This window comes from Peromyscus californicus, unplaced genomic scaffold (assembly GCF_007827085.1).
Source record: "Peromyscus californicus insignis strain IS unplaced genomic scaffold, ASM782708v3 Scaffold_9__1_contigs__length_137607984, whole genome shotgun sequence".
Lineage (NCBI taxonomy): Eukaryota > Metazoa > Chordata > Mammalia > Rodentia > Cricetidae > Peromyscus > Peromyscus californicus.
In genome coordinates this window covers 92,085,885-92,107,544 of record NW_026294617.1, presented here as the reverse complement: position 1 = coordinate 92,107,544, position 21,660 = coordinate 92,085,885, and the positions used below count along the sequence as shown (strand labels likewise).

The 21,660-nt window shown below is 36.8% G+C and overlaps 1 pseudogene; it reads left to right on the top strand.

Moving 5' to 3' along the window:
- Positions 1 to 14,943, top strand: part of LOC128106675 (TIP41-like protein) — a 66,024-nt pseudogene extending 51,081 nt beyond the window's left edge.
- Positions 14,944 to 21,660: the final 6,717 nt, after the last annotated feature.

Below are 21,660 nucleotides of genomic sequence, written 5' to 3'. Positions count from 1 at the left end.
GTACCTATTATACTTTCTAACACTTTCAAGAAGAGATATTTCTGGATCATTGAATTTTTGAATTGATTTATGAGTTTATGCCAACTGTTCCCTATATCGTAATGATGCATAACTTCACTTTGCAGATATATGTCATGGCTACTGCTGAGATGACTGTCTTTGAAATCATATTCCGTGTCAGTTTCTTCATATGTTAATTACGGATTTAAGTATAAAAATGGAAAGAAATGTCTCCATATCTAACAGTATCAAGTTGGTAAGTTATATTTATTGGATAACAATTATTTATGTACAAAAGGACATAACTTATTATTTCTTATTTTCAAGCTAGCACCCCACCCCCAAAAAAAAGAAAAAATCCTAGTTCCATTGGTCAAGGGCACTAATGGTCCTTAAAAATGTCATTTTCAAGAGTGTTGATTCTAAACACCTGCTACTAAAAAGGTGATTTTAATCTTGTTCTCTCCATGCAAACTATTTCCACTGTGTGAAGTTTTATCACTTTTAGTTCAAAGGAAAAATATTTCCCTAACATCAAAAGAGTGTAGAATAAGAGAGTTTTAGTGTCATTTTTTTCAGGTCAAATTTTATGTACATATTACATTCATGATTTTACATTAACAGGCTCATTTATTACAGAAGAATATTAATCACAGATCTAGTTATGGGACATATCCCTGTTGTCACAGAAATTATAGAAATTAATAGATTGAAATCACTATCTTAATAATCAATTATTTTGTATCCAAACAATAAAGAGCAGCCAACATACAGCTGTGCTACATGTGTGTTTTGATACTAATATATATTATATTATTTATATTATTATATAGAGTAATATATAAAGTATATGTAATTTATACACATTTAATTATTTATGTTAAATATACATTCAATTCATATAATTATATATGCATATACATAGGTATAAATATGTGTACATGTGTATATATGTATAAATACATAAAATCATACTATTTCAAAATATGTAAAGCTACTTTGGTATTTAAATTTGGTGTTTATTTCTTACCCCTCTACTAAAGTACTTTAATTATGAAATGTTGTATAGACTCTCCAGGGAGAGTCCTTATCGCTATTTTTAAAGGCACTCACTGAAACGCCCAAGTGGCACACAGTGTAGCAGCTGTCCTAAGAGTAAAATAACAGTAATGGTGTGACAACCTGTCATCAAAAGTCTTTCTCATTAATTCCATTTGCTTTTGTAAAAATCCTCCCACTACTGCTAGACTAATTGACCTTTCTGATTTATGAGCTATTTTTATGTGAGTATTGTCTTAAAAGATAAAACACTTTGACCAATTGCCAGGTAACTCGTCCAGTCTCCTTTCATCACCCCGTTAATCCAGCACATTAAATTATTTCTAATTAAGTAATCATATTACCATGAATCTCTTTTTGAAGAAATAAAGAAAAATTATGATATCTTATAAAAGCAAGACAAGAGGAAATGATAAAGAGTTGCAAGCTCTATGGGAACTGGTTCTATTGAGTTAGGACAGCAAAAAGAAAAAGAAAGAAGTTTGAAATAATATCTTAGTATAGAAACACAGTTTCCAAATGTGGAGACCTTTCTGAGGGCTGGAACATAATTTCACTAGGCTTATCCAGAAACAACTAAACAAGAAAGTTGTAAATTTGGCTTCTGAGAAAAAGAATAGGATCTAGTTTCTAATTTTAAATGGTCTGTTATTAATCTCTGATTAAAATGTAGAATGGTGCCAGTCAAGTCATACAGACAAAAAACTTGTACTTTGATTATTTGTAATCATCGGGAAAATTCTGGATCCTTTTAAATTACTACAAATAAAGTTTTAGGATAATAAAATTATATAAAAATTATAGTTTGAAATATTAAAGTATTCTAGGTACAGTATTAAAATTAAAAACAAGGAAAAATATCAATGTACTTTATTTTAGGAGGAAAGGTTTTATTTCACTCACAGTTCCATTTAATAGTTCATCATCAAAAGCAGCTTTGCAAGAACCTAAAGTCAGGAGCTGATGCAGAGACTTTGGAGTGCTTCTTGCTTGCCATGGCTTGTTCTGTGGCTTTCTTATAGAACACAGGAGTACCAGCACAAGGATGGCACCAGCCACAATGGACTGGGATCTCCTCCATGAATTACTAATTGAGAAAATGTGCTACAGGTTTATCCACAGCCTGAACAAATGATGACATTTTCTTAATTGAGGGACCCGGTACAGATCTTACCTCAGGTCTTAATGGTTGAGCAGTGGGGACTATACTTACCAAACCATTCCCAATCATTTTAAATGCTTTGTTTTGCTGTTATTGTTATTAGGGATTGAACACAGAGTAGTCTCCTTTCTAAACAAACATTCTAGGACTGAACTGTATACCCAGCCCTGGTTTTATAACTTGGTAAGTATCAGGAGTCTCTGTTTGAATATTTTAAAGCTTATAATTAGTTTACATGTATTTTTTAAGAGTTGTAGAATACCATAATCTCACCTGAGTGCAGTCATGTGTTCTTGTTCTCTAGCTCAGCCTTGATAATATCCTTGAATTAATTTGCTATTTTGGATCAATAACATCTCTTTTATTTACTTATTTTTTTATTAAGGAATTTTTTTATTTATTTTTCATACCAACCATAGCTCCCCGTCACTTTCCTCCTCCTGCCCCTCCAGCACCCCACAACCCATCCCCAATTCCCTCCCCCAACAAGGTATGGCCTCCCATGGGGAGTCAGCAGAGCCTAGTACATTCTGTAGAGGTAGGTCCAAGCCCCTCCCCCTGTATCAATGCTGTGCAAGGTGTCCCACCATAGGTAGTGGACTCCAAAAAGCCAGCTCATGCACCAGGGATGGACATTGATCCTACTACCAGGGGGACCCTTAAGCAGATCAAGCTACACAACTGTCTCCCTTATGCAGAGGGACTAGTCCAATCTCATGGAGGCTCCACAGCTGTTAGTCAAAAGTTCATGAGTTCCCATAAGTTTGGTTGGTTGTCTCTGTAGATTTTGCCATTATGATCTTGATGCCCCTTGCTCATAGAACCCCTCTTCTCTCTCTTCGACTGGACTCCTGGAGCTCGGCCAGGTGCTTGGCTGTGGATCTCTATGCCTGCTTCCATCACTTACTGGATAAAGGCTCCATGATGACAGTTAGGGTATTCACTGGTCTGATTACTGAGGTAAGCCAGTTCAGGCATCCTCTCCACTATTGCTAGTAATCTAAGCTGGGATCAACCTTGTGGATTCCTAGGAACTTCCCTAGCACCCAGTTTCTTCCTACCCTCATGATGTCTCCCTCTATCATTGTATCTCTTTTATTGTTTTCCCACTCCATCCCTGTTCAAGCTCAACCATCCCATTCCCTTATGTTCTCATCTCTCATCCTCTACTCTCCATTGCCCTCCCATCCCCAGTTTACTCACAGAGACCTCATCTATTTCCCCTTCATATGGAAAAACAGAAAACCAAGCATAGCTAAAACAATCCTATACAAAAAAGCAACCTCTGGAGGCATCACCATTTCTGACCTCAAGCTCTATTATAGAGGTATAGTAATAAAAAACAGCTTGGTATTTACATAAAAACCAACATGCAGACCAATGCAATCAAATGAAGACCCTGACATTAATCCATACACCTATGAACACCTGATTTTTGACAAAGAAGTCAAAACTGTAAATGGAAAAAAGAAAGCATCTTCAACAAATGGTGCTGGCATAACTGGATGTCAACATGTAGAAGATTGAAAGTAGATCTATATCTATCACCATGCACAAAAACTCAAGTCCAAGTGGATCAAAGACCTCAACATAAATCCAGTTACAATGAACCTGATAGAAGAGAAAGCAGGAAGTAGTCTTGAACACATTGGCACAAGAGACCACTTCCTAAATATAACACCAGCAGCACATTCACTGAGAGTGACAATGTACTTTTTCTAGTGGTAGATGGGACCCCTGTTTTTTTGGGAAAGTGAGAAATTAATGCAAATGTGGCCATGAACATATAAGAAAGCAAGGGGGGATATGTGCTAATGGTGGGAGGGAGGATATGGGAGGGGGAATTATGTTATTATAATTTCAAAAATAATACTAGAAAAGAAAGTAATAACAACAGCTTGGGAGAGTAAGCACCAAATCTGCTACATTTTTTTTTTAAAAAAATAAAATGAGGGGAAATGTCCAACAATCATAGATGCTCCTATAGTTATGACTATAAATATTATCCAAAACTTAGCAATCAAGCAAACCAAACTGGTAACCAGCATGCCTTTGATACAATACAGAAAAAAAGAAAAAGTTATATCAAATTTTGGGGAGTATGGTAGTTACCTCAATTTTTGGGAGGATACTGATCAAATATTCTCTATATGTACACAATAGAGTTATCTGCTAGCTTTTAAATTTCTATCTGACATAGATTCACATGTTTGTCCAATGTATATATATTTACTTATTTATATTATTCCCAGATATTTACAACCTGTGGAACATTGAACATATTTATGTAGAACTCAGAAATCCCGTACAACACATATTCTATTACACATGAATATTTTTGCTTCTTAAATTGCTTGAACCTGCTAGAACATCTTAGTTCCCTGCTTATTTAATATCTTGAACACAATATTTTCCATATGTTGAATTTAATTTGACTGAGTCACAATACTAAATTTTAATATGCATACAATTTTGAGTGATAAAGCAGAAGTTTAATCCTGAAAGGAAGAACAAACAAATATAAGGCAAAATTGAAAAGGCATTGTAAGAATATAAAACATAGAACATCAAGATGGAAATGCCAAATATAACCTCATATAATCTTGTTTTCCAAACAAGCAGATTCCATGTTACTCTTTGGACAAGTAAAGGAAAAGATTAGGCAGAATGAGAACACCAGGAACTTCAGCTATCAGAACTTTCAAATTAAATTCCTACAAATTATTTCACTTTCTTATATTTTTCTTTACAACATTTGGATATTAGTGAAGGAAACATCTGTTTGTTGTCAGTGTCGAACACTCAGCCCTGAAAACATTCATACAAGTTACATTATAGAGGCTGAGCACATATATATATATATATATATATATATATATATATATATATATATATATATATATATATATATATGTGTGTGTGTGTGTGTGTGTGTGTGTGTGTGTGTGTGTGTGTGTGTAATAATGTACATATGCAATAACACACACATATATATGCAATAACATATATATGCAATAACAATTAGTGGAAAAGACAATAAATTTAAAGGAGAGTAGGGAGCTGAATATGAGGAAGTTGAGGGTGGGGAAGGGAAGAGAGAAATCTTGTATTTAAATTATAATCTCAAAATTAAAAATATACTAAAAATGATATTTATAAAAGGACACACTGGCAGGTAAGAACTTTTATAATCCAAAACAGTTTAAAATAGTCATTTGCTGTCCTTAAAAGTATTGGGTAGGATGCAAATTTCAGTCAGCATGGTGGGTTTTCAATGTTTAACTGTAGAATGAAAATGACAAACATTCATAATTTTAATTATATTACAAGAAGATTCAATCAACAGCACCAAAATTGAGTATTAGCTGGACATCATGGCATCTCTAATCCCAGCACCCTCCACAGTCTCAGTGGGATGATTAAAAATTTGAGACCAGCCTCAGAGAAAACACAGCAAGACATTGTGTCAAGCAAAGAAACACAAAATTGGTTTTGTCTGTTTTGTAACATGTTGTCAAAGTTACTTGACTCTAGTATAGCACAATAAAGGAAAGTCTGATACATTCCAAAGGGAGATGATTTGGAGTTACAAAACACTACTTAAAGTATCAGTCCAAAAGGGTGATAGATAGACAATGCTCACAAGAACAAAAGATTTAGAATTAATTATGAAATGGGCATTTTCTATTGTTAGGAGAAAAACGTAAGTTTCATTTCCTGGTTTTCTCTGCTGTTCCAAAGAGCTGTTTTGAAAATTCCTCCCTAACACTGCTTTCAAACAAACCAAAGGCAATGGAATCCCTACTTATTGGAGCCTCCCATGACCGCTTCATTAAAATTCATTTTGCACAAAGCAGAACAATTATCATGCAGAAGACTTTTTTTTTTTGCACACAATTCGATTAGAGGCAAATATAGAAAGAAATATGGTCACTACATTTATTGTCCTAGCCATTTGAAACTTTGAAAGAATCATTAATTTGAAAATAACATTCTTTTCACTCTAAAAGATTAAACATAGTGTGTGTGTTTGTGTGTGTGTGTGTGTGTGTGTGTGTGTGTGTGTGTGAGAGAGAGAGAGAGAGAGAGAGAGAGAGAGAGAGAGAGAGAGAGAGATTCTACAACCTTCCCAGTCCATGTGTATCTTGTATGTTTTCAGGGTTGATCATTTGGTATTCGTTAACCAATTAATGTGCTCTTCCCTGGGAAAGAAGTTCTCTCTCACTTTCAGTATTCTGTAGTTGCCTGTAGTTCTTTTTTAAATTTTATACTTTAATTTTGCATATCAGCCACAGATTCCCTTGTCCTCCCCCCTCCCGCCCCTACCCACCTTCCCTCCAGCCCACCCCCCATTCCCATCTCCTCCAGGGCAAAGAATCCCCTGGGGATTGAGTTCAACCTGGTAGATTCAGTCCAGGCAGGTCCAGTCCCCTCCTCCCAGGCTGAGCAAAGTGTCCCCACATAAGTCCCAGGTTCCAAACAGTCAGCTCATGCACTGAGGCAGGTCCTGGTCCCACTGCCTGGATGCCTCCCAAACAGTACAAGCTAATCAACTGTCTCACTTATCCAGAGGGCCTGATCCAGTTGGGGGCTCCTCAGCTTTTGGTTCATAGTTCATGTGTTTCCATTCGTTTGGCTATTTGTCCCTGTTCTTTTTCCAATCATGGTCTCAATAATTCTCGCTCATACAAAATCTCCTCTTCTCACCAATTGGACTCCTGGAGCTCCACCTGGGGCCTGGCCGTGGATCTCTGCATCTGGTTCCCTCAGACATTGGATGAGATTTCTAGCACGACAATTAGGGTGTCTGGCCATCCTATCACCAGAGTAGGTCAGTTCGGGCTTTCTCTCGACCATTGCCAGTAGTCTATTGTGGAGGTATCTTTGTGGATTTCTGTGGACCTCTCTAGCACTTTGCTTCTTCCTATTCTCATGTGGTCTTCACTTATCATGGTCTCTTATTTCTTGTTCTCCCTCTCTGTTCTTGATCCAGCTGGGATCTCCCGCTCCCTCAAGCTCTCTTTCCCTCGATTCACTACCCCCACTCACATCCAGGTTGTTCATGTAGTTCTCATCCATTTCTCTGTCATTGGACAATCCCTGTGTCTTTCTTGGGGTCCTGTTTTCTAGGTAGCCTCCCTGGAGTTGTGAGTAGCAGTCTAGTCATCTTTGTTTTACATCTAGTATCCTCCTATGAGTTAGTACATACCATGTTTGTCTTTCTGAGTCTGGGTTACCTCACTCAGGATGATTTTTTCCGGATCTGTCCATTTGCCTGCAAACGTCATGATGTCATTGTTTTTCTCTGCTTAGAAAATTGGGAATCAATTTCCCCCAAGACCCAGCTATACCACTCTTGGGCATATACCCAAGCAATGCTCAATCATACCACAAGGGCACTTGCTCAGCTATGTTCATAGCAGCATTGTTTGTAATAGCCAGAGCCTGGAAACAACCTAGATGCCCTTCAACTGAAGAATGGATAAATAAAATGTGGTCCATATACACAATGGAATATTACTCAGCTTGTAGTTCTTTGTATAGGAGGCAAACAGGTCTTTCCTCATCTACTTTGGTATGTCTGTTGCTGTAGTCCTTGTCAGTTCATGTTTAGGAGTCATGTTGGTGAGACTTCATGAGTCTAGCTTCTGACATTCTGAGGGAAACAGTCTCATAGGAAAATTTCTTTCTCTGGATCATATAATCATTTAAACCATAAATATGGGACATTGTCTCTGAGAAGGAAGAATTGGAATATAACCACAGAACTGGAATAGGAATAAATGAGGGTGTGCATTTATTAAGTTTACAAATTACATAAATTTTATACAATCATAATTAGAATTAACACAGAAATGAAGCTAACATGTGAATTGATTGGTTGATACATGGCACAATAGTTTACTATTTATAGTCAAGCATACTAGTATTTTTTTATTTTTTCAAAGTACAGCATAATGAAGAGATATATGCAACAGGAACATAAAAGCAGAACTTAGAATATTAATAGAAAAACAATTTAATAAATAGATACAAACAATACTTCCTTATCAACACACAGAAAAATAATAATTAACTAGTTGTAAGGGATAAATAAAAAATTATTAGTACTCTCAAAAAAAGAGATCAACAAAAATCATCCACCAAATATTAACATTCAGCCAGACTTGGTGGCTCACACTTGTAATCTTCGCACTTGAGAGGCTGAAATAAGATCACTGTGATATCGAGGACAGCCTAGGCTACATAGTGAGAACTTGTCTCCTGTGAAAGAAAAAAGGAAAAAAGGAAGGGAGGGAGGGAGGAAGAGAGGAAAGAGGGTGTGGTGCTTTGAATGAGAATGGCTCCGCTCCCATAGGTTCATAGATTAGAATGCTTGGTCACCATGGTGTGGCACTATTTGAAAGGATTCGGAGGTGTGGCCATGTTGAAAGAAATGTGTCACAGAGGATGCGCTTTGATGTTTCAAAAACCTATGCCAAGCCCAGCGTCCCTCTCCCCCTTCTTGCTGCCTGTGTATCCCAGTGCAGAACTCTCAGCGCTTTTGCAGCGCCATGACTGCCTACATGCCACATGCTCCCCATCATGTAATAATGGACCAAACCTCTGAAACTTTAAGCAAGCCCCAGTTACATGCTTTCTTTTATAATAGTTGCCATGGTCATCGTGTCTCTCCTCAGTTAGAACAAAACACTGACCAATACAGAGGGAGAGGTAGAGAAGGAGATAGGGACTAAAGATTGTAGCTGGAAGTTTTTCTGTGTTCTGCCTGCTCTGACGTCCCACAGCTGCTTATAAAATAATCACTCAGAGGCTTATATTAATTACCAACTGTAAGGCCTATGGCAGGCTTCTTGCTAGCTAGCTCTTTCTTCTAAAATTAACCCATTTCTATTAATCTACATATTGTCACGTGTTCCATGGCTTTACCTGCATCCCATTACATGTTGTTCCTTAGATGATGGTTTGGCATCTCCTTTTTACTCTCCTTTCTACCTTCACCATCTCACTCTGGGATCTTCCTGCCTGGCTCCATCCTGCCCCTGCCATAGATAAATGCAGCTTATTTATCAACCAATCAGAGCAACACAGAGTCACAGCATACAGAAAGACATCCCACAGCAAAAGATAGAAAAGAAAGTCCATCAAATGCATTGCATTTTGATTGTAAAATAGTAACAAATATTCTATGAGAAAGTTTCAAAAACATGGAATGAATACATGAAAATTCACAAATTTAGAAATCAGTTTCAATTAGCTCCAAAGTTAAGAATTAAAAAAATGAAAAATTGAAGGTCTTTTATTTTCAATTTTTCATTTTTTTAATTCTTAACTTTGGAGCTAATTGAAACTGATTTCTAAATTTGTGAATTTTCATGTATTCATTCCATGTTTTTGAAACTTTCTCATAGAATATAGGCCCTCCGAATGGGTGAGACAGTTGATTGGCTTGATCTGTTTGGGAGGCATCCAGGCAGTGGAACCGGGTCCTGTGCTCATTGCATGAGTTGGCTGTTTGAAACCTGGGGCCTATGCAGGATTGTTTGGCTCGGCCTGGGAGGAGGGGACTAGACCTACCTGGACTGAGTCTACCAGGTTGACCTCAGTCTGTGGGGAAGGCTTTGCCCTGGAGGAGATGGGAATGGGGGGGGGGGGGTTTGGGGGGAAGGTGAGGGGGACGGGAGGGGGGGAGAACAAGGGAATCCGTGGCTGATATGTAGAACTGAATTGTATTGCAAAATAAATTAAAATAAATTAAAAAAAAATGAAAAATTTACAGCAAAACAACACAGTTTATATAGATGTACCACATTTTGTTCTGTTAAATCTTTCAAATTTGTAACAATTTTAATTTAAATTTAAAGTGTTTCTATGCAGTTCATTATTCCTTAGCTATAACTGATATACTAAAGGATGGGAAGTCTTAAAATAACTCCTGAGGGAAATGAGACAAAATTAATTTACTGATCAACTTTATTTACATGAAATTGCAACAAATACTGAATTATGTAGAGATTATTATAAACCTAGGAGGAACAGAAAATAGATGAAAAAACTATGAAAGTTGTTGATATACTCATGTTAATTTCAATTTTCAACATACATGCGTATATATATATTCAATATATACATATATATTCACATATATATATATATAATATTAAAACAGTAAGCTCAATATGTAACAGGAATTGCTAAATGGTCCTATTAATAAAAACCAAAACCCAGAGCCAGATATTGGGGTGAAATCTGAAAGATCAGAGAAACATAACAAGCCACAGCCAACCTTACCTCACCAACTCCTCAGATACCAGATTCCCTGGAACTGAAGTTATAGATAGTTGTGATCTGCCATCTTGGCTCTGGGAAATAAACCTGGATCCTCTGAAAGAGCGGCCAATTCTCTTAACTGCCGATCACTCTAGCCGCCCCCCTCTCCTTTTTTACTTGAAGATTTCATAGTTGGGTAAACTTTATTTGAAACATTTGCATTCTGTATTCTGTTTACCCTTCAATTCCACCCATGTACCATGTACCTCTACCATCTTCTCTTAAATTCTCTGTCTCTGACTCTCTCTCTGTCTCTCTGTCTCTCTGTCTCTCTGTCTCTCTCTCTCTCTCTCTCTCTCTCTCACACACACACACACACACACACACACACACACACTCACACACACACACATACCTACTGAGTCCAATTAGTCCTCTTCCTATTTGCATGTGTTTAGGCCTGACCACTTTACTTTTTTTTGCTTATTACTGGGATCTTATCCCTGAAAAACAAACAGATAAACAACAAATAATCATGTATTATCTATCCCCCCTACTTGCTGGCCTGTAGATTTTTACCCAGGTGGGGGCCTTTTGAAACGTTCCTCCATCCAAGATGGCTTTTGTGGTCATTGAAGGTTCTGTACAGGTAGCCATAACTGTTGAGACTTGATGGGCTCATCATCATCATAATTTCCAGAAGAAACTATCTGATAGCAGTTGCTCTGGTCCTTAACCTCTTACAATCTTTTTCACTTCTTTTGTGGTACTCCCTGAGTTGTGTTCCAGATGTCCTATTGGGGCAAGGCACCCACTGTCATTCTTTTTTTTTTTTTTCATTTTTGAGCAGTTGTGAATCTCCCTACTGGTCTGTAAAATGAAGCTTTTTTGACAGATGTGAGTGCTGAATTTATCTATGTGAATAAAGATGGGAGGCATATTCAAGTTGTTAGAAGATTCAAAGAGACCTCCTAAACAACATCAGAGTACTGTTATTGCTCTTGGTTACCCCACAAGACAGCACGTAAGACTCTATAGCTAAAGACTACATATGTGGGTCACAGGACTTGGAGAAATTAAGCTGGTATTGACGTCGAAGTTTCCTCCCAAAGGACTAGCTCTCATAGTGAAAATGGTAGAAAAAGCATCAACCATCCTACACAACTACAAATCATGAGAACCCCAACAATGACAGGACTGTCAAGATGTTCCTCAAAGTTCAAAAGTAGCCCTTTTATCTTGTGGGCAATCAACAAATGTCTAATTTGATGTAAAGCCCACTGAATTGAATGGAACTCATGCCTGGCACTATAAAGCTAGTGAAGAACCCATGGATAAGAGGTCATAAGCTGTGAAGGAGAACAAATTTCTACCATGTAACTGAAGTGAACTGGTTTACACTACCTTCCACATAGTTAATATAGGTTTATATTTTAAAGTAAACACTATATATGAATGAAATGTAAAATTCAACAATATTCTAATTGTTAAAGGCAATTATCATTAAATATAGAAGAAAAGTAATTTACATGTAAGTAAGTGTATATCACTCTAAAATTCAATCTCTGTATAAAACAATTTAAACACACATGCAAAAATTACCTAGAGATAAATTATTTCATAGTGTAATGTACATTATAATAATGCTTATACAATGGTTTGAGCAAATTTAAATTATTCTTATATCTGTTTGTAAAATGAAATATCTAGAACTCTAAAACACATTCTCAAAGGTGTTAATTGTCAAGAATATAGTTTGAGAAACCAAGGTTTTAAATATTCTGCAAGACATTAAATAATAATTTCATGGTTTCATATAACATGTTTATTAGTCAAGTCTACATTGCTAATGAGTTAAAACACAATGTGCCATGTATGCTAGTCAGATTTTCTACCAGAGAGCAACACTTCCAACTTGAGACAAAATTTTTGAGAGATATTCTGCTAGAAATTACGGCTGAAAATTTGGGAAAATACTGGCTTTTTCAGGTTCATATTCTAGAAATACTAAAAATAATCTCAAATGAAAATGAACTAAAAGAAACAGCAGCATGATGCCTAGTACTGGACATTGAGATGTCTATACATAGTTTTGGACAACAAAGAAAGATGGAATATCACTGTAGATACCCTGCTCACTGAAAGTCTTTTCAAGGAAATATTTTATTTCAGGCTTAAGTGCAAAGAATCTTAATCCACTTAATCTCTGTTTCACACAGCTTGGTAATAGGCTAGGTGAGTTTGAAGGGAACCAAGGAGACCATTAATACTGAACTGCAATGAATAAAGGAAAATTGTGGAAAATGAGCTAAGAGTTATAGACAGGAGCTCAGATCTGTGGCTTCCTTGACCTCACAACAGAACTCTGATTTTCATGCCAAATTCAGCGGGGAAAGATGTAATCTGATTTGCATTTTCAAAGATTAGCCTGATTGTTGTGCAGTATAAAACACTAGCAAAACAAGAATCAGGAAGAAATTACAGAAACATAAACATGAAATTATATTGAAATAGTATATAGCACATTAATGAGTAGACAGTTTTTTCAAATGTGGAAGAGATAACAAGACTTTTTAATTGGTTGCATGAAGACCATGGGGAAATAAAGGATTGAATGATGAATCATGGTTCCCAGTATTTTGCTTAGCAGTTGCTTTTAGACCTGGGACTATTTACAAAAGCAAGTAATATATTCAAGTAGGACTCAAATACTATTGTTTGTGTTTTGCCTGTTAGGAAATGTGTAATTCCTAATGGGCATGATATGGCTGTTCTTTAGACTGGCAGAATTCTATACAAACTCAGAGTTGAAGGACATGGTAACAGCTGGATATAAATCTAGCAGTCATTAATACTTAGTACTTTTTAAAAATGTATTTATTTCTCTCAGTACTAGCAAGCACACCTCGGGCTTTGTATATGCAAGGTAAATATATTATCACTAAGCTACACTCTATGCCTTCTTTGTGTGACATTTAAAATCATAAAATGAACTGGCTCACCTACAAAATGTAGTTGAGAAAGAAAAAATAAATAAATAAATAAAATCAAAGGAAGAAGCAGGAGAAATAATATTCAGAAGTAAATGAAAGAGCTGCTTCCAACAGAAGGCAATGATTATGTTTAATTCATTTAAATGATTCTGAGGGAAAGAATAACTGCCTGTCATATTTTGTAATATGTAGTTTATTGATGACATTTTGTAGGGGAGGAAAGCATGGGTACCGTCTTGACAAAAGTGGGTTTTAATAGAGAGGAGACAATTGCCAAAAGCAAAGGAAGGATATCTGAGAAACGTATGAGAAAATATCAATGTTCACTACCTATGGAAAAAACAAGTTAAAGCTACATTAAGAAATATAACAGCCAGGCAGTGGTTGTGTGTGCCTTTAATCCCAGCACTCAAGAAGCAGAGGCAGGAGATTCTCTATGAGTTCAAGGCCAGCCTGGTCAACAAAGCAAGTTCCAGGACAGCCAATGGCAGCTAAGGCTACACAGATAAACCCTGTATCAAAACAACAACCAGAAAACCAACCAAACAAACGAAAGGAAACATAACAGAAGGGATTGTAAAGGCAGGTAAAGAGAGTGTTGAGCCCTGAACTCTATTCCAAACTGCCTGGTCAGTGGGGCCCCTAGGCTCTACCTCTACAATGATAAATTCTCCTCAGGGTCCTAGAACTTGACAGTGGCCAAGATGCACATCATGGAGTGTGTGGATGCAGAGAAGTAAGCTAATGAACTGCACAGACCATCACTTCCTGAAATTTTAGAGTGTTTTAAGGATCCAGCATGGCTCTGACTTTGAAATTGAGTTCAATTGTACAAATATGGTAAGATATGGACACAATAACCATGGAAAACCTCAATTAGCTTGTGCTTAAGAGTGGCAGGAAGGAAGAACATAGGATGACCACTTGAAGAAGTTGTAAACCCTATCACTGAACTTATGCAACAGATTATAAAGAATGCTACTTGGAGAATCTCTTAAGTTTGTGCCTTCAAAAGATCATATAGATACTGAGAAGCTGAGCCAAACAAATGAGTGAATTTCTTGAAGAAGTTCTCCAGTTTGAAGTTGAACTGCACAATCATGGAGTTTCCATCTCGAATGTGAAAATTTGAGCAGCACCTTCCTGTATTTTCCTATAGCAGTGGGTTTCTAGATTCGATGGGGTCTTATTGGGAAGCATGATGTGAGGCTTTACCATGAAGTTGACAAGAACTACATGTTATGAGAACACGCATCATGAGAGAGTAAAATTTCTAATTTAAGACATGCTCCATAATCCCTCTTTACAGAAGCTAATGAAATATCACAGTGTTTACCAATCAAGGAAGCAGTTTGTGCAAAGGTAGTATTTTCAGAAATAATTGACACTAACCCTGCCAATTCACAAGAAAATACACCCACAGAATACAGCATATTTGCCATGTGGAGCCATGAATAGAAACACGGGCTTCCGAAGGAAATATTTATTTAGTTATTTATTTTTAAATTTTTACATTTTTATTTTTACTTTTGTTTTCAGTACATTCTGGTGGAAGTTTCTCCTCACTCCTCTCCTCCCAGTCCCCATCCACCCCCTACTCCCCTTTCCCACAGATTCACTCTTCCTCCCTCTCCTTTTAGAAAAAAAAAAAGCAAGTTCCCAGTGATATCAACTGAATGCTGCATAACAAAATACAATAAGACTAGGCATAAACCCTCATATCATGGCTCAGTGAGGCAACCCAGTAGGAGAAAAATAGTTTAAGGATGCATTTTTATTATGAGAATAAATTCCTTTCCATGAGAATAAATTCCCTTCCATGTGTGCAGATTTCCAGTATCCTTAAAGTAAAATAAGATTGTTGTAGGCAATTAAACTTTGTCTTCAAATTTCCCTCAACAGTTGTAAACTCTGGAGGTAAATTTGAAATCCTAAATTATCACAAAGTGTAACCTCATCAACAGTGAGGTACATATGTCTCATGAGAGAGATATGCTCTGCATCCGTCATGATGCACTGTTTTCTACATCTTTGAGCCTCAATGCCTTGTGACTTTACATGTTGATGTACTCTCCTGGCATTGTCTCTGGGCTTTCTGGTGTTTATTTGCACTTCTTGAGAGTCGTTATGTGCCACCTAGAAAATTAATCTTATAAGTTTATTATTTATTTGGAATTTCTAGGCAACATCACTTTGTGTTCTTATACACACATGTGTTTATTTTAAAAGATACTTCTTTAAATTTCTTGGTCTTCAAGAACTGTTAAATTGCTTGTTTTGGTAATCTAAAGTTAAAGGACTTGCCATATTTTGTTTGCTTTGTTCAAAAAACAAAAGAGGAAGGAAAGACTGAGTGACTTTCTAAGGATTTTATTAGATTATTCCAGTGAGGGACACCAAGAAAATGTGTTTTTGTCATTGCTAAACATGCCATATAACATTTTATATTTAGTTGTTCCAGGTGTCTTTTATAAGAAGAGGATAAATAATAATAATTATGGATCCAAAAAGAAGAAAGAAAGAAAAAAATATCAACTAGTGTGGATGTAGCCTAAGGAATCCTTATGAAGCATAAGTGGAAAGTAAATCAGGCTATCCACAGTAAAATCAACATAGGAATTCATTGGAAAGCTAAACAATGGATCTAACACATGACTCAAATATGCCACCAGGGTATTTATTAGATAACTCTAAGTCAACATTTTCAGAGATCCTTGCACATCAATGTTTATTGTGTCACAATATTCATAATAGCTAAGACATAGAACTAATCTTGGTGTCCATAAATAGAGGAATGGATAAAAAATACGTGCCATCTGCACACCATGTATTTTTCTCAGTCATAAAGAAGAATAGAGTTATGTGTTTTGCAAAAAAAAATGGATGTGAGATAATCATATTAAACAAATTGTCAGTTTGAGAAAGATATATATTAAATATTCCCTTCCATGTATGGCTCCAGGATTTTATATAAATATGTAAAATTATGTTGATTTTATGTCATGAAATTAGAAATGATATTATCTATAAAATTAGAAGAGAAACGGCCCAGCTGAAACAAGACAACTATTTAAAGAGAGGGCAAAGGGTAGTAGATAGAAGGGGACTGTGAGGAACCCACTTCATATTCTTGTATGAAAATGCCTTTACATAACCCAGCACCACCCATAGCAAATATACACCAATAAAAGTGATGATTGAAAAGAGAAACACAGGGAAGAGAAAGAGGAAGGAGGACAGAGGGAGAGGGATGAGGAGGAGGAAGAACAGCAAAAGGAGAGAGAGAAAGAATATAAGCTCTACAGATCTTCTTTGAACTCAAAGAAAGGCTTCCTCTTTTTTATTTAAAATTTTTTATTCATTTTACATACCAATCAAAGACCCCCCTCTTCCCTCCTCCTGCCCCTCCAGCCTCCCCCTCCCAACCCGTCCCCCCCCATTCCCTCCTACAAGAAGGTAAGGCCTGCCATGGCAAGGTACATTTAGTAGAGGCGAGTCCAAGCCCCTCTCCCTGCCTCAAGGCTGTGCGAGGTTTCTCATCATAGGTAGTGGGTTCAAAAAAGCCTGCTCACGCACCAGGGATGGATTCTGATCCTACTTCAAGGGGACCCCTTATGCAGATCAAGCTATACAACTGTCTTGCTTTGCAGAGGGCCTAGCCCAGTCCCATGCAGGCTCCACAGCTATTGATTTTATGAGTTCCCACCAGTTTGCTTTGGTCATCGATGTAGGTTTTCCCATCATGATCTTGTTGCATTGCTCATAGCATTCCTCTTTTCTCTCTTCCACTGGACTCTTGGAGTTTGGCCTGGTGTTTGGCTGTGGATCTCTGCATCTGCTTCCATCCGTTACTGGAGAAAAGCTCTGTGATGATAGTTGGGGTATTCACCGATCTGATCACTGGGTTAAGCCAGTTCAGTTCAGGCACTCTCTCCACTATTTATAGTAGTCTAAGCTGGGGTCATCCTTGGGGATTCCTGGAAACTTCCCTAGCATCCAGTTTCTCTTTATCCCTGTGATGTCTCTCTTTATCACAGTATCTCTTTCATTGCTCTCCCAGTCCATCCCTGTTCCAGCTCGACCATCCTGTTCCATTATGTTCTCATCCCCCATCGCCTACCCTCCATTGCCTGCCCCTCATCCCCAGTTAACTCATGGAGATCTTGTCTATTTCCCTTTCCCAGGGCAATCTGTGCATTTCTTTTTGGGTCCACCTTGTTAGCTAGCTTCTCTGGAACTGTGGGTTGTAGTCTGGTTATCCTTTGTTATACATCTAGTATCCACTTATGAATGAGTACATACCACATTTGTCCTTCTGAGACTGGGTTACCTCACTCAGGATGATATTGTATCCATTTGCCTGCAAATTTCATATCATTGTTTTTCTCTGCTGAGTAGTACTCCATTGTGTATATGTACCATGTTTTCTTAATCCATTCTTCAGTTGAGGGGCATCTAGGTTGTTTCCAGGTTCTGGCTATTATGAATAATGCTGCTATGAACATAGTTGAGCATGTGTCCTTGTGTATGATTAAGCACTCCTTGGTTATATGTCCAAGAGTGGTATAGCTGGTTCTCCACGTGGATTGATTCCCAATTTTCTGAGAAACCACCATACTGACTTCCAAAGTGGCTGAATAAGTTTGCACTCCCACCAACAGTGGAGGAGTATTCCCCTTGCTCCAAATCCTCTCCAACATAAGCTGTCTTCAGTGTTTTTGATCTTAGCCATTCTGGCATATCTGGATGTCAATACAAAGAAGAATGCAAATAGATCCCTATCTATCACCAAGTACAAAACTCAAGTCTAAGTGGATCAAAGACCTCAATTTAAAACCAGTTAAACTGAACCTGATAGAAGAAGAAGTAGGAAGTAGTCTTGAATGAATTGGCACAGGAGACTGCTTCCTAAATATAACACCAGTAGCACAGACACTGAGAGCAACAATTAATAAATGGGACCTTTTGAAACTGAGAACTTTCTGTAAGGCAAAGGACACAATAAATAAGACAAAATGACAGCCTACAGAATGGGAAAATATCTTCACCAACCCCACATCTGACAGAGTGCTGATCTCCAAAATATATAAAGAACGCAAGAAACTAGACATCAAAACCAACAATCCAATTAAAAAATGGGTTCCAGAACTGAACAGAGAATTCTCAAAGGAATAACCTCAAATGGCTGAATTTAGAGAATTGCTCAACATCCTTATTCATCAGGGAAATGCAAATCAAAATGACTCTGAGATACCATCTTACACCTGTTGGAAGTCTTCCTCTTGAGGGAGGGTGCTACTTGAATCCTTAATAGCTCTTTAGTCTCTAGAAAACTATGACATTTCTCCCTTTAAAAAAATGAACAAATAAAAAATCAAACAAAAAAACTTCAATCACTTCTTTTTTTAAACTGGAAAAAATTTCAATTTGTCCTCTTTGATTTTGTTTCCTCCATAGATGTTATAGTTTCTCTGGATAAATTCTGTACTTTTTTCCCTCTAACCCTGCTATTTTATCTAGTTGCTATCTCCAAAGACTCTTTTACTTTTCAAAGGTGTGTTTTGTAGCATCAATAGCTAAGAAAAATTGCTTCACCTAAAGGCTTTTAGACATGCTTTTTTTTGTTAAAAGGAGTTTATAAATTCAACATTCTTTACCTTTATATACATTATATCCTTGAAATTATCAAATATGTATTTTTAAGTCTTATACTTATACAAACCTATAACTGTACAGTAATTCTTGCTTTTCCTATGTGGACAGTTTGTTAACTCCCTTTGTTTCTTATGTCAAGAGTTGCTCATGAGTTTGGGTTATGTCTCAGGTGCTTGTCTCATTTGATGTTATCTCCTACGTATATGTTAGCTGAAGTTTTTCTGCGTTTGCTCTTCCATCACCTACATACATTGTTTTAGTTCATTTTATCAATAGTGTGAAAAACATACAAACCAGTGAAGGAGGGGAAGTCTGTTCAGGCACTTAATTTCCCTTCACCATGGCAGAGAAGTCTGGAGGCAAGATTTTATGTCAGGGCTTCTTCACATGGTGGCAGAGAGGAAGCAGAGGCAGGTATAGTGGGGCTCCAGGCACTGTAACCCCAAAGTCTCAGCCCTCCTGACCTGCTGCACCCAGTCAGGCTCTGTATCCTTAAAGGCTCTACATAACCTCAAGAAAGACCCATGAGCTGAGGACCTAGAATTCAAACCAGGAGCCTATTCAAGACATAACAAGTGTGCCTTCTGCATTCATGCAATTACATCAAGTGTATGAAGTGAAATTATTATTCTCTGAAAATATTACTGCTTTAAATGTTTATCCTTGGAGACAATTGTTACAATATGCAAATCCAAGATTTCCCTTCAAAATAAGCATGCAAATTACAAAACCTTGTCTTAGAACATTCTGTGTGCATGTTACAACATATGTAGGCTTCTTCACACAGTTATATCTGCAATCCTAATTAAAAGCAATGTGAAAAAAATCAGTGCATTTAAGCTGAAAATAGCTTATGCTTATCCAGAGATCAAGTTTACATTGTTATTTGTATACATTGTTATTTATGACCTACGGTCTCTGAAATAATTTCGCTTATTACGAGAAAATATATTCAATGGTTCAGAGTTCTTTCTGTGCAAGCATGAAGACCTGAGTTCAGCATGGCACTCCCGTTTCAAGGGAGTTAGGTGGAGGATTAGGGAGCAGGACATCTGACACCCTCCTTTAGCCTCACATATATACTTGTATACGTATACATGCCATATACATATACACCATAACATACATACACAGAAACATACATACACATAGACTCACACATAAAAACAAATACCAGAGATATTTATAACACATACTGATGTGCTATGAGATACACTTTTGATTAATTATTATTATTATTATTTACCATAGATTCTCAATATTTTTAAGTATAAAGACAAACTTTGGCTAACCCTCTTATAAAGTCAATGTTAGAGCAACCATGTAAAACTACATGTTCAAAACTGTTAGCAAATAGAACAATTTTAATTATGGGATGTATTTTATTTGTGTGGGAAGTCAATACATGAAGACAAACACATACACCGATACATGCATGTACTCTGCATATGCAAATGTGGTTATAATTAAAATGAAATAAGATGGCTTATTCTAAGGCTGAATGTGCTACATTACTTACCAACTTTCCTCCATAAAGGAGAGAACTAAGACAGGAAGCTTACGAACCATATTTAAAAAGCTTCTGGTATAGGTGTTAGTTTTGTCTTGCAATGAAACAATGCCACAGACCTGCCAAATATTAAACAGCAGAAGCTTAATGAGGTTGATTGTTACTGAGGCCAGGAAGGTGACAAGAAGTATGACAGCACCTTTTCTTTTTGCTATATCATAAATGGGTATTGGGGAGCTGAGTTCAAGCCGAAGATGAGTGTAGGGCAATAGGGAGCTTTTCTGGAATTCCAGTCTTGAGATATCTCACCCCTGCAATAAAGGTGTTAGGGCATTAATCAGAAACAACCTTGGGACAGCACTATTAGAATTGAAATTACGTATATTTCTTCTTCTTCCTCCTCCTCTCCATCCTTCTCCTTTTTCTCACCTCCCTCCTGCTTCTCCTTCTTCTCCTTTCCTTTCCTTTTTTCGTTTTTCTCTTTGGGATAGTTTTCACTTTTAACCTAGACTAGCCTTGGACTTATTAAGTACTACAGCCTTGGACTCTCAATTCTTCTTCCCCAGTGCTTCACTCCATGGACTAGGATTAAAGGTATGAATTGCCTTGCAAATCTTTGGTGATTAAATTGTTACCTATGCAATAGAGGTAACATGCAAGCCACAGTAGTACAGAAACAGAATTAAAAGGGTGGGCATTTACTTTATTAGCTCAGAAAAGTTAGAAAGATTCAAATTCACTATTTTAAAACAATTTGTTGGCATTCAATAATATTGCCATGTGAATTGGAGAAAGTTGTCTTATTAGTCAGATGTTTTGAGTATATGAAATATTCAATGAAGCTAGTGTGTTTGCAAGTGTGTGGTGTGTATTATAAAAGATGACCTGATTAAGATTTGTCTAATATAGTTGCATTTATTTACAAATAGCTACACAAAATGTATTATTTTTTATAGATAGTCTTATTTGATATTTTAATAATTGTCCTTAAGAGGAGGTCCTACTTTTAA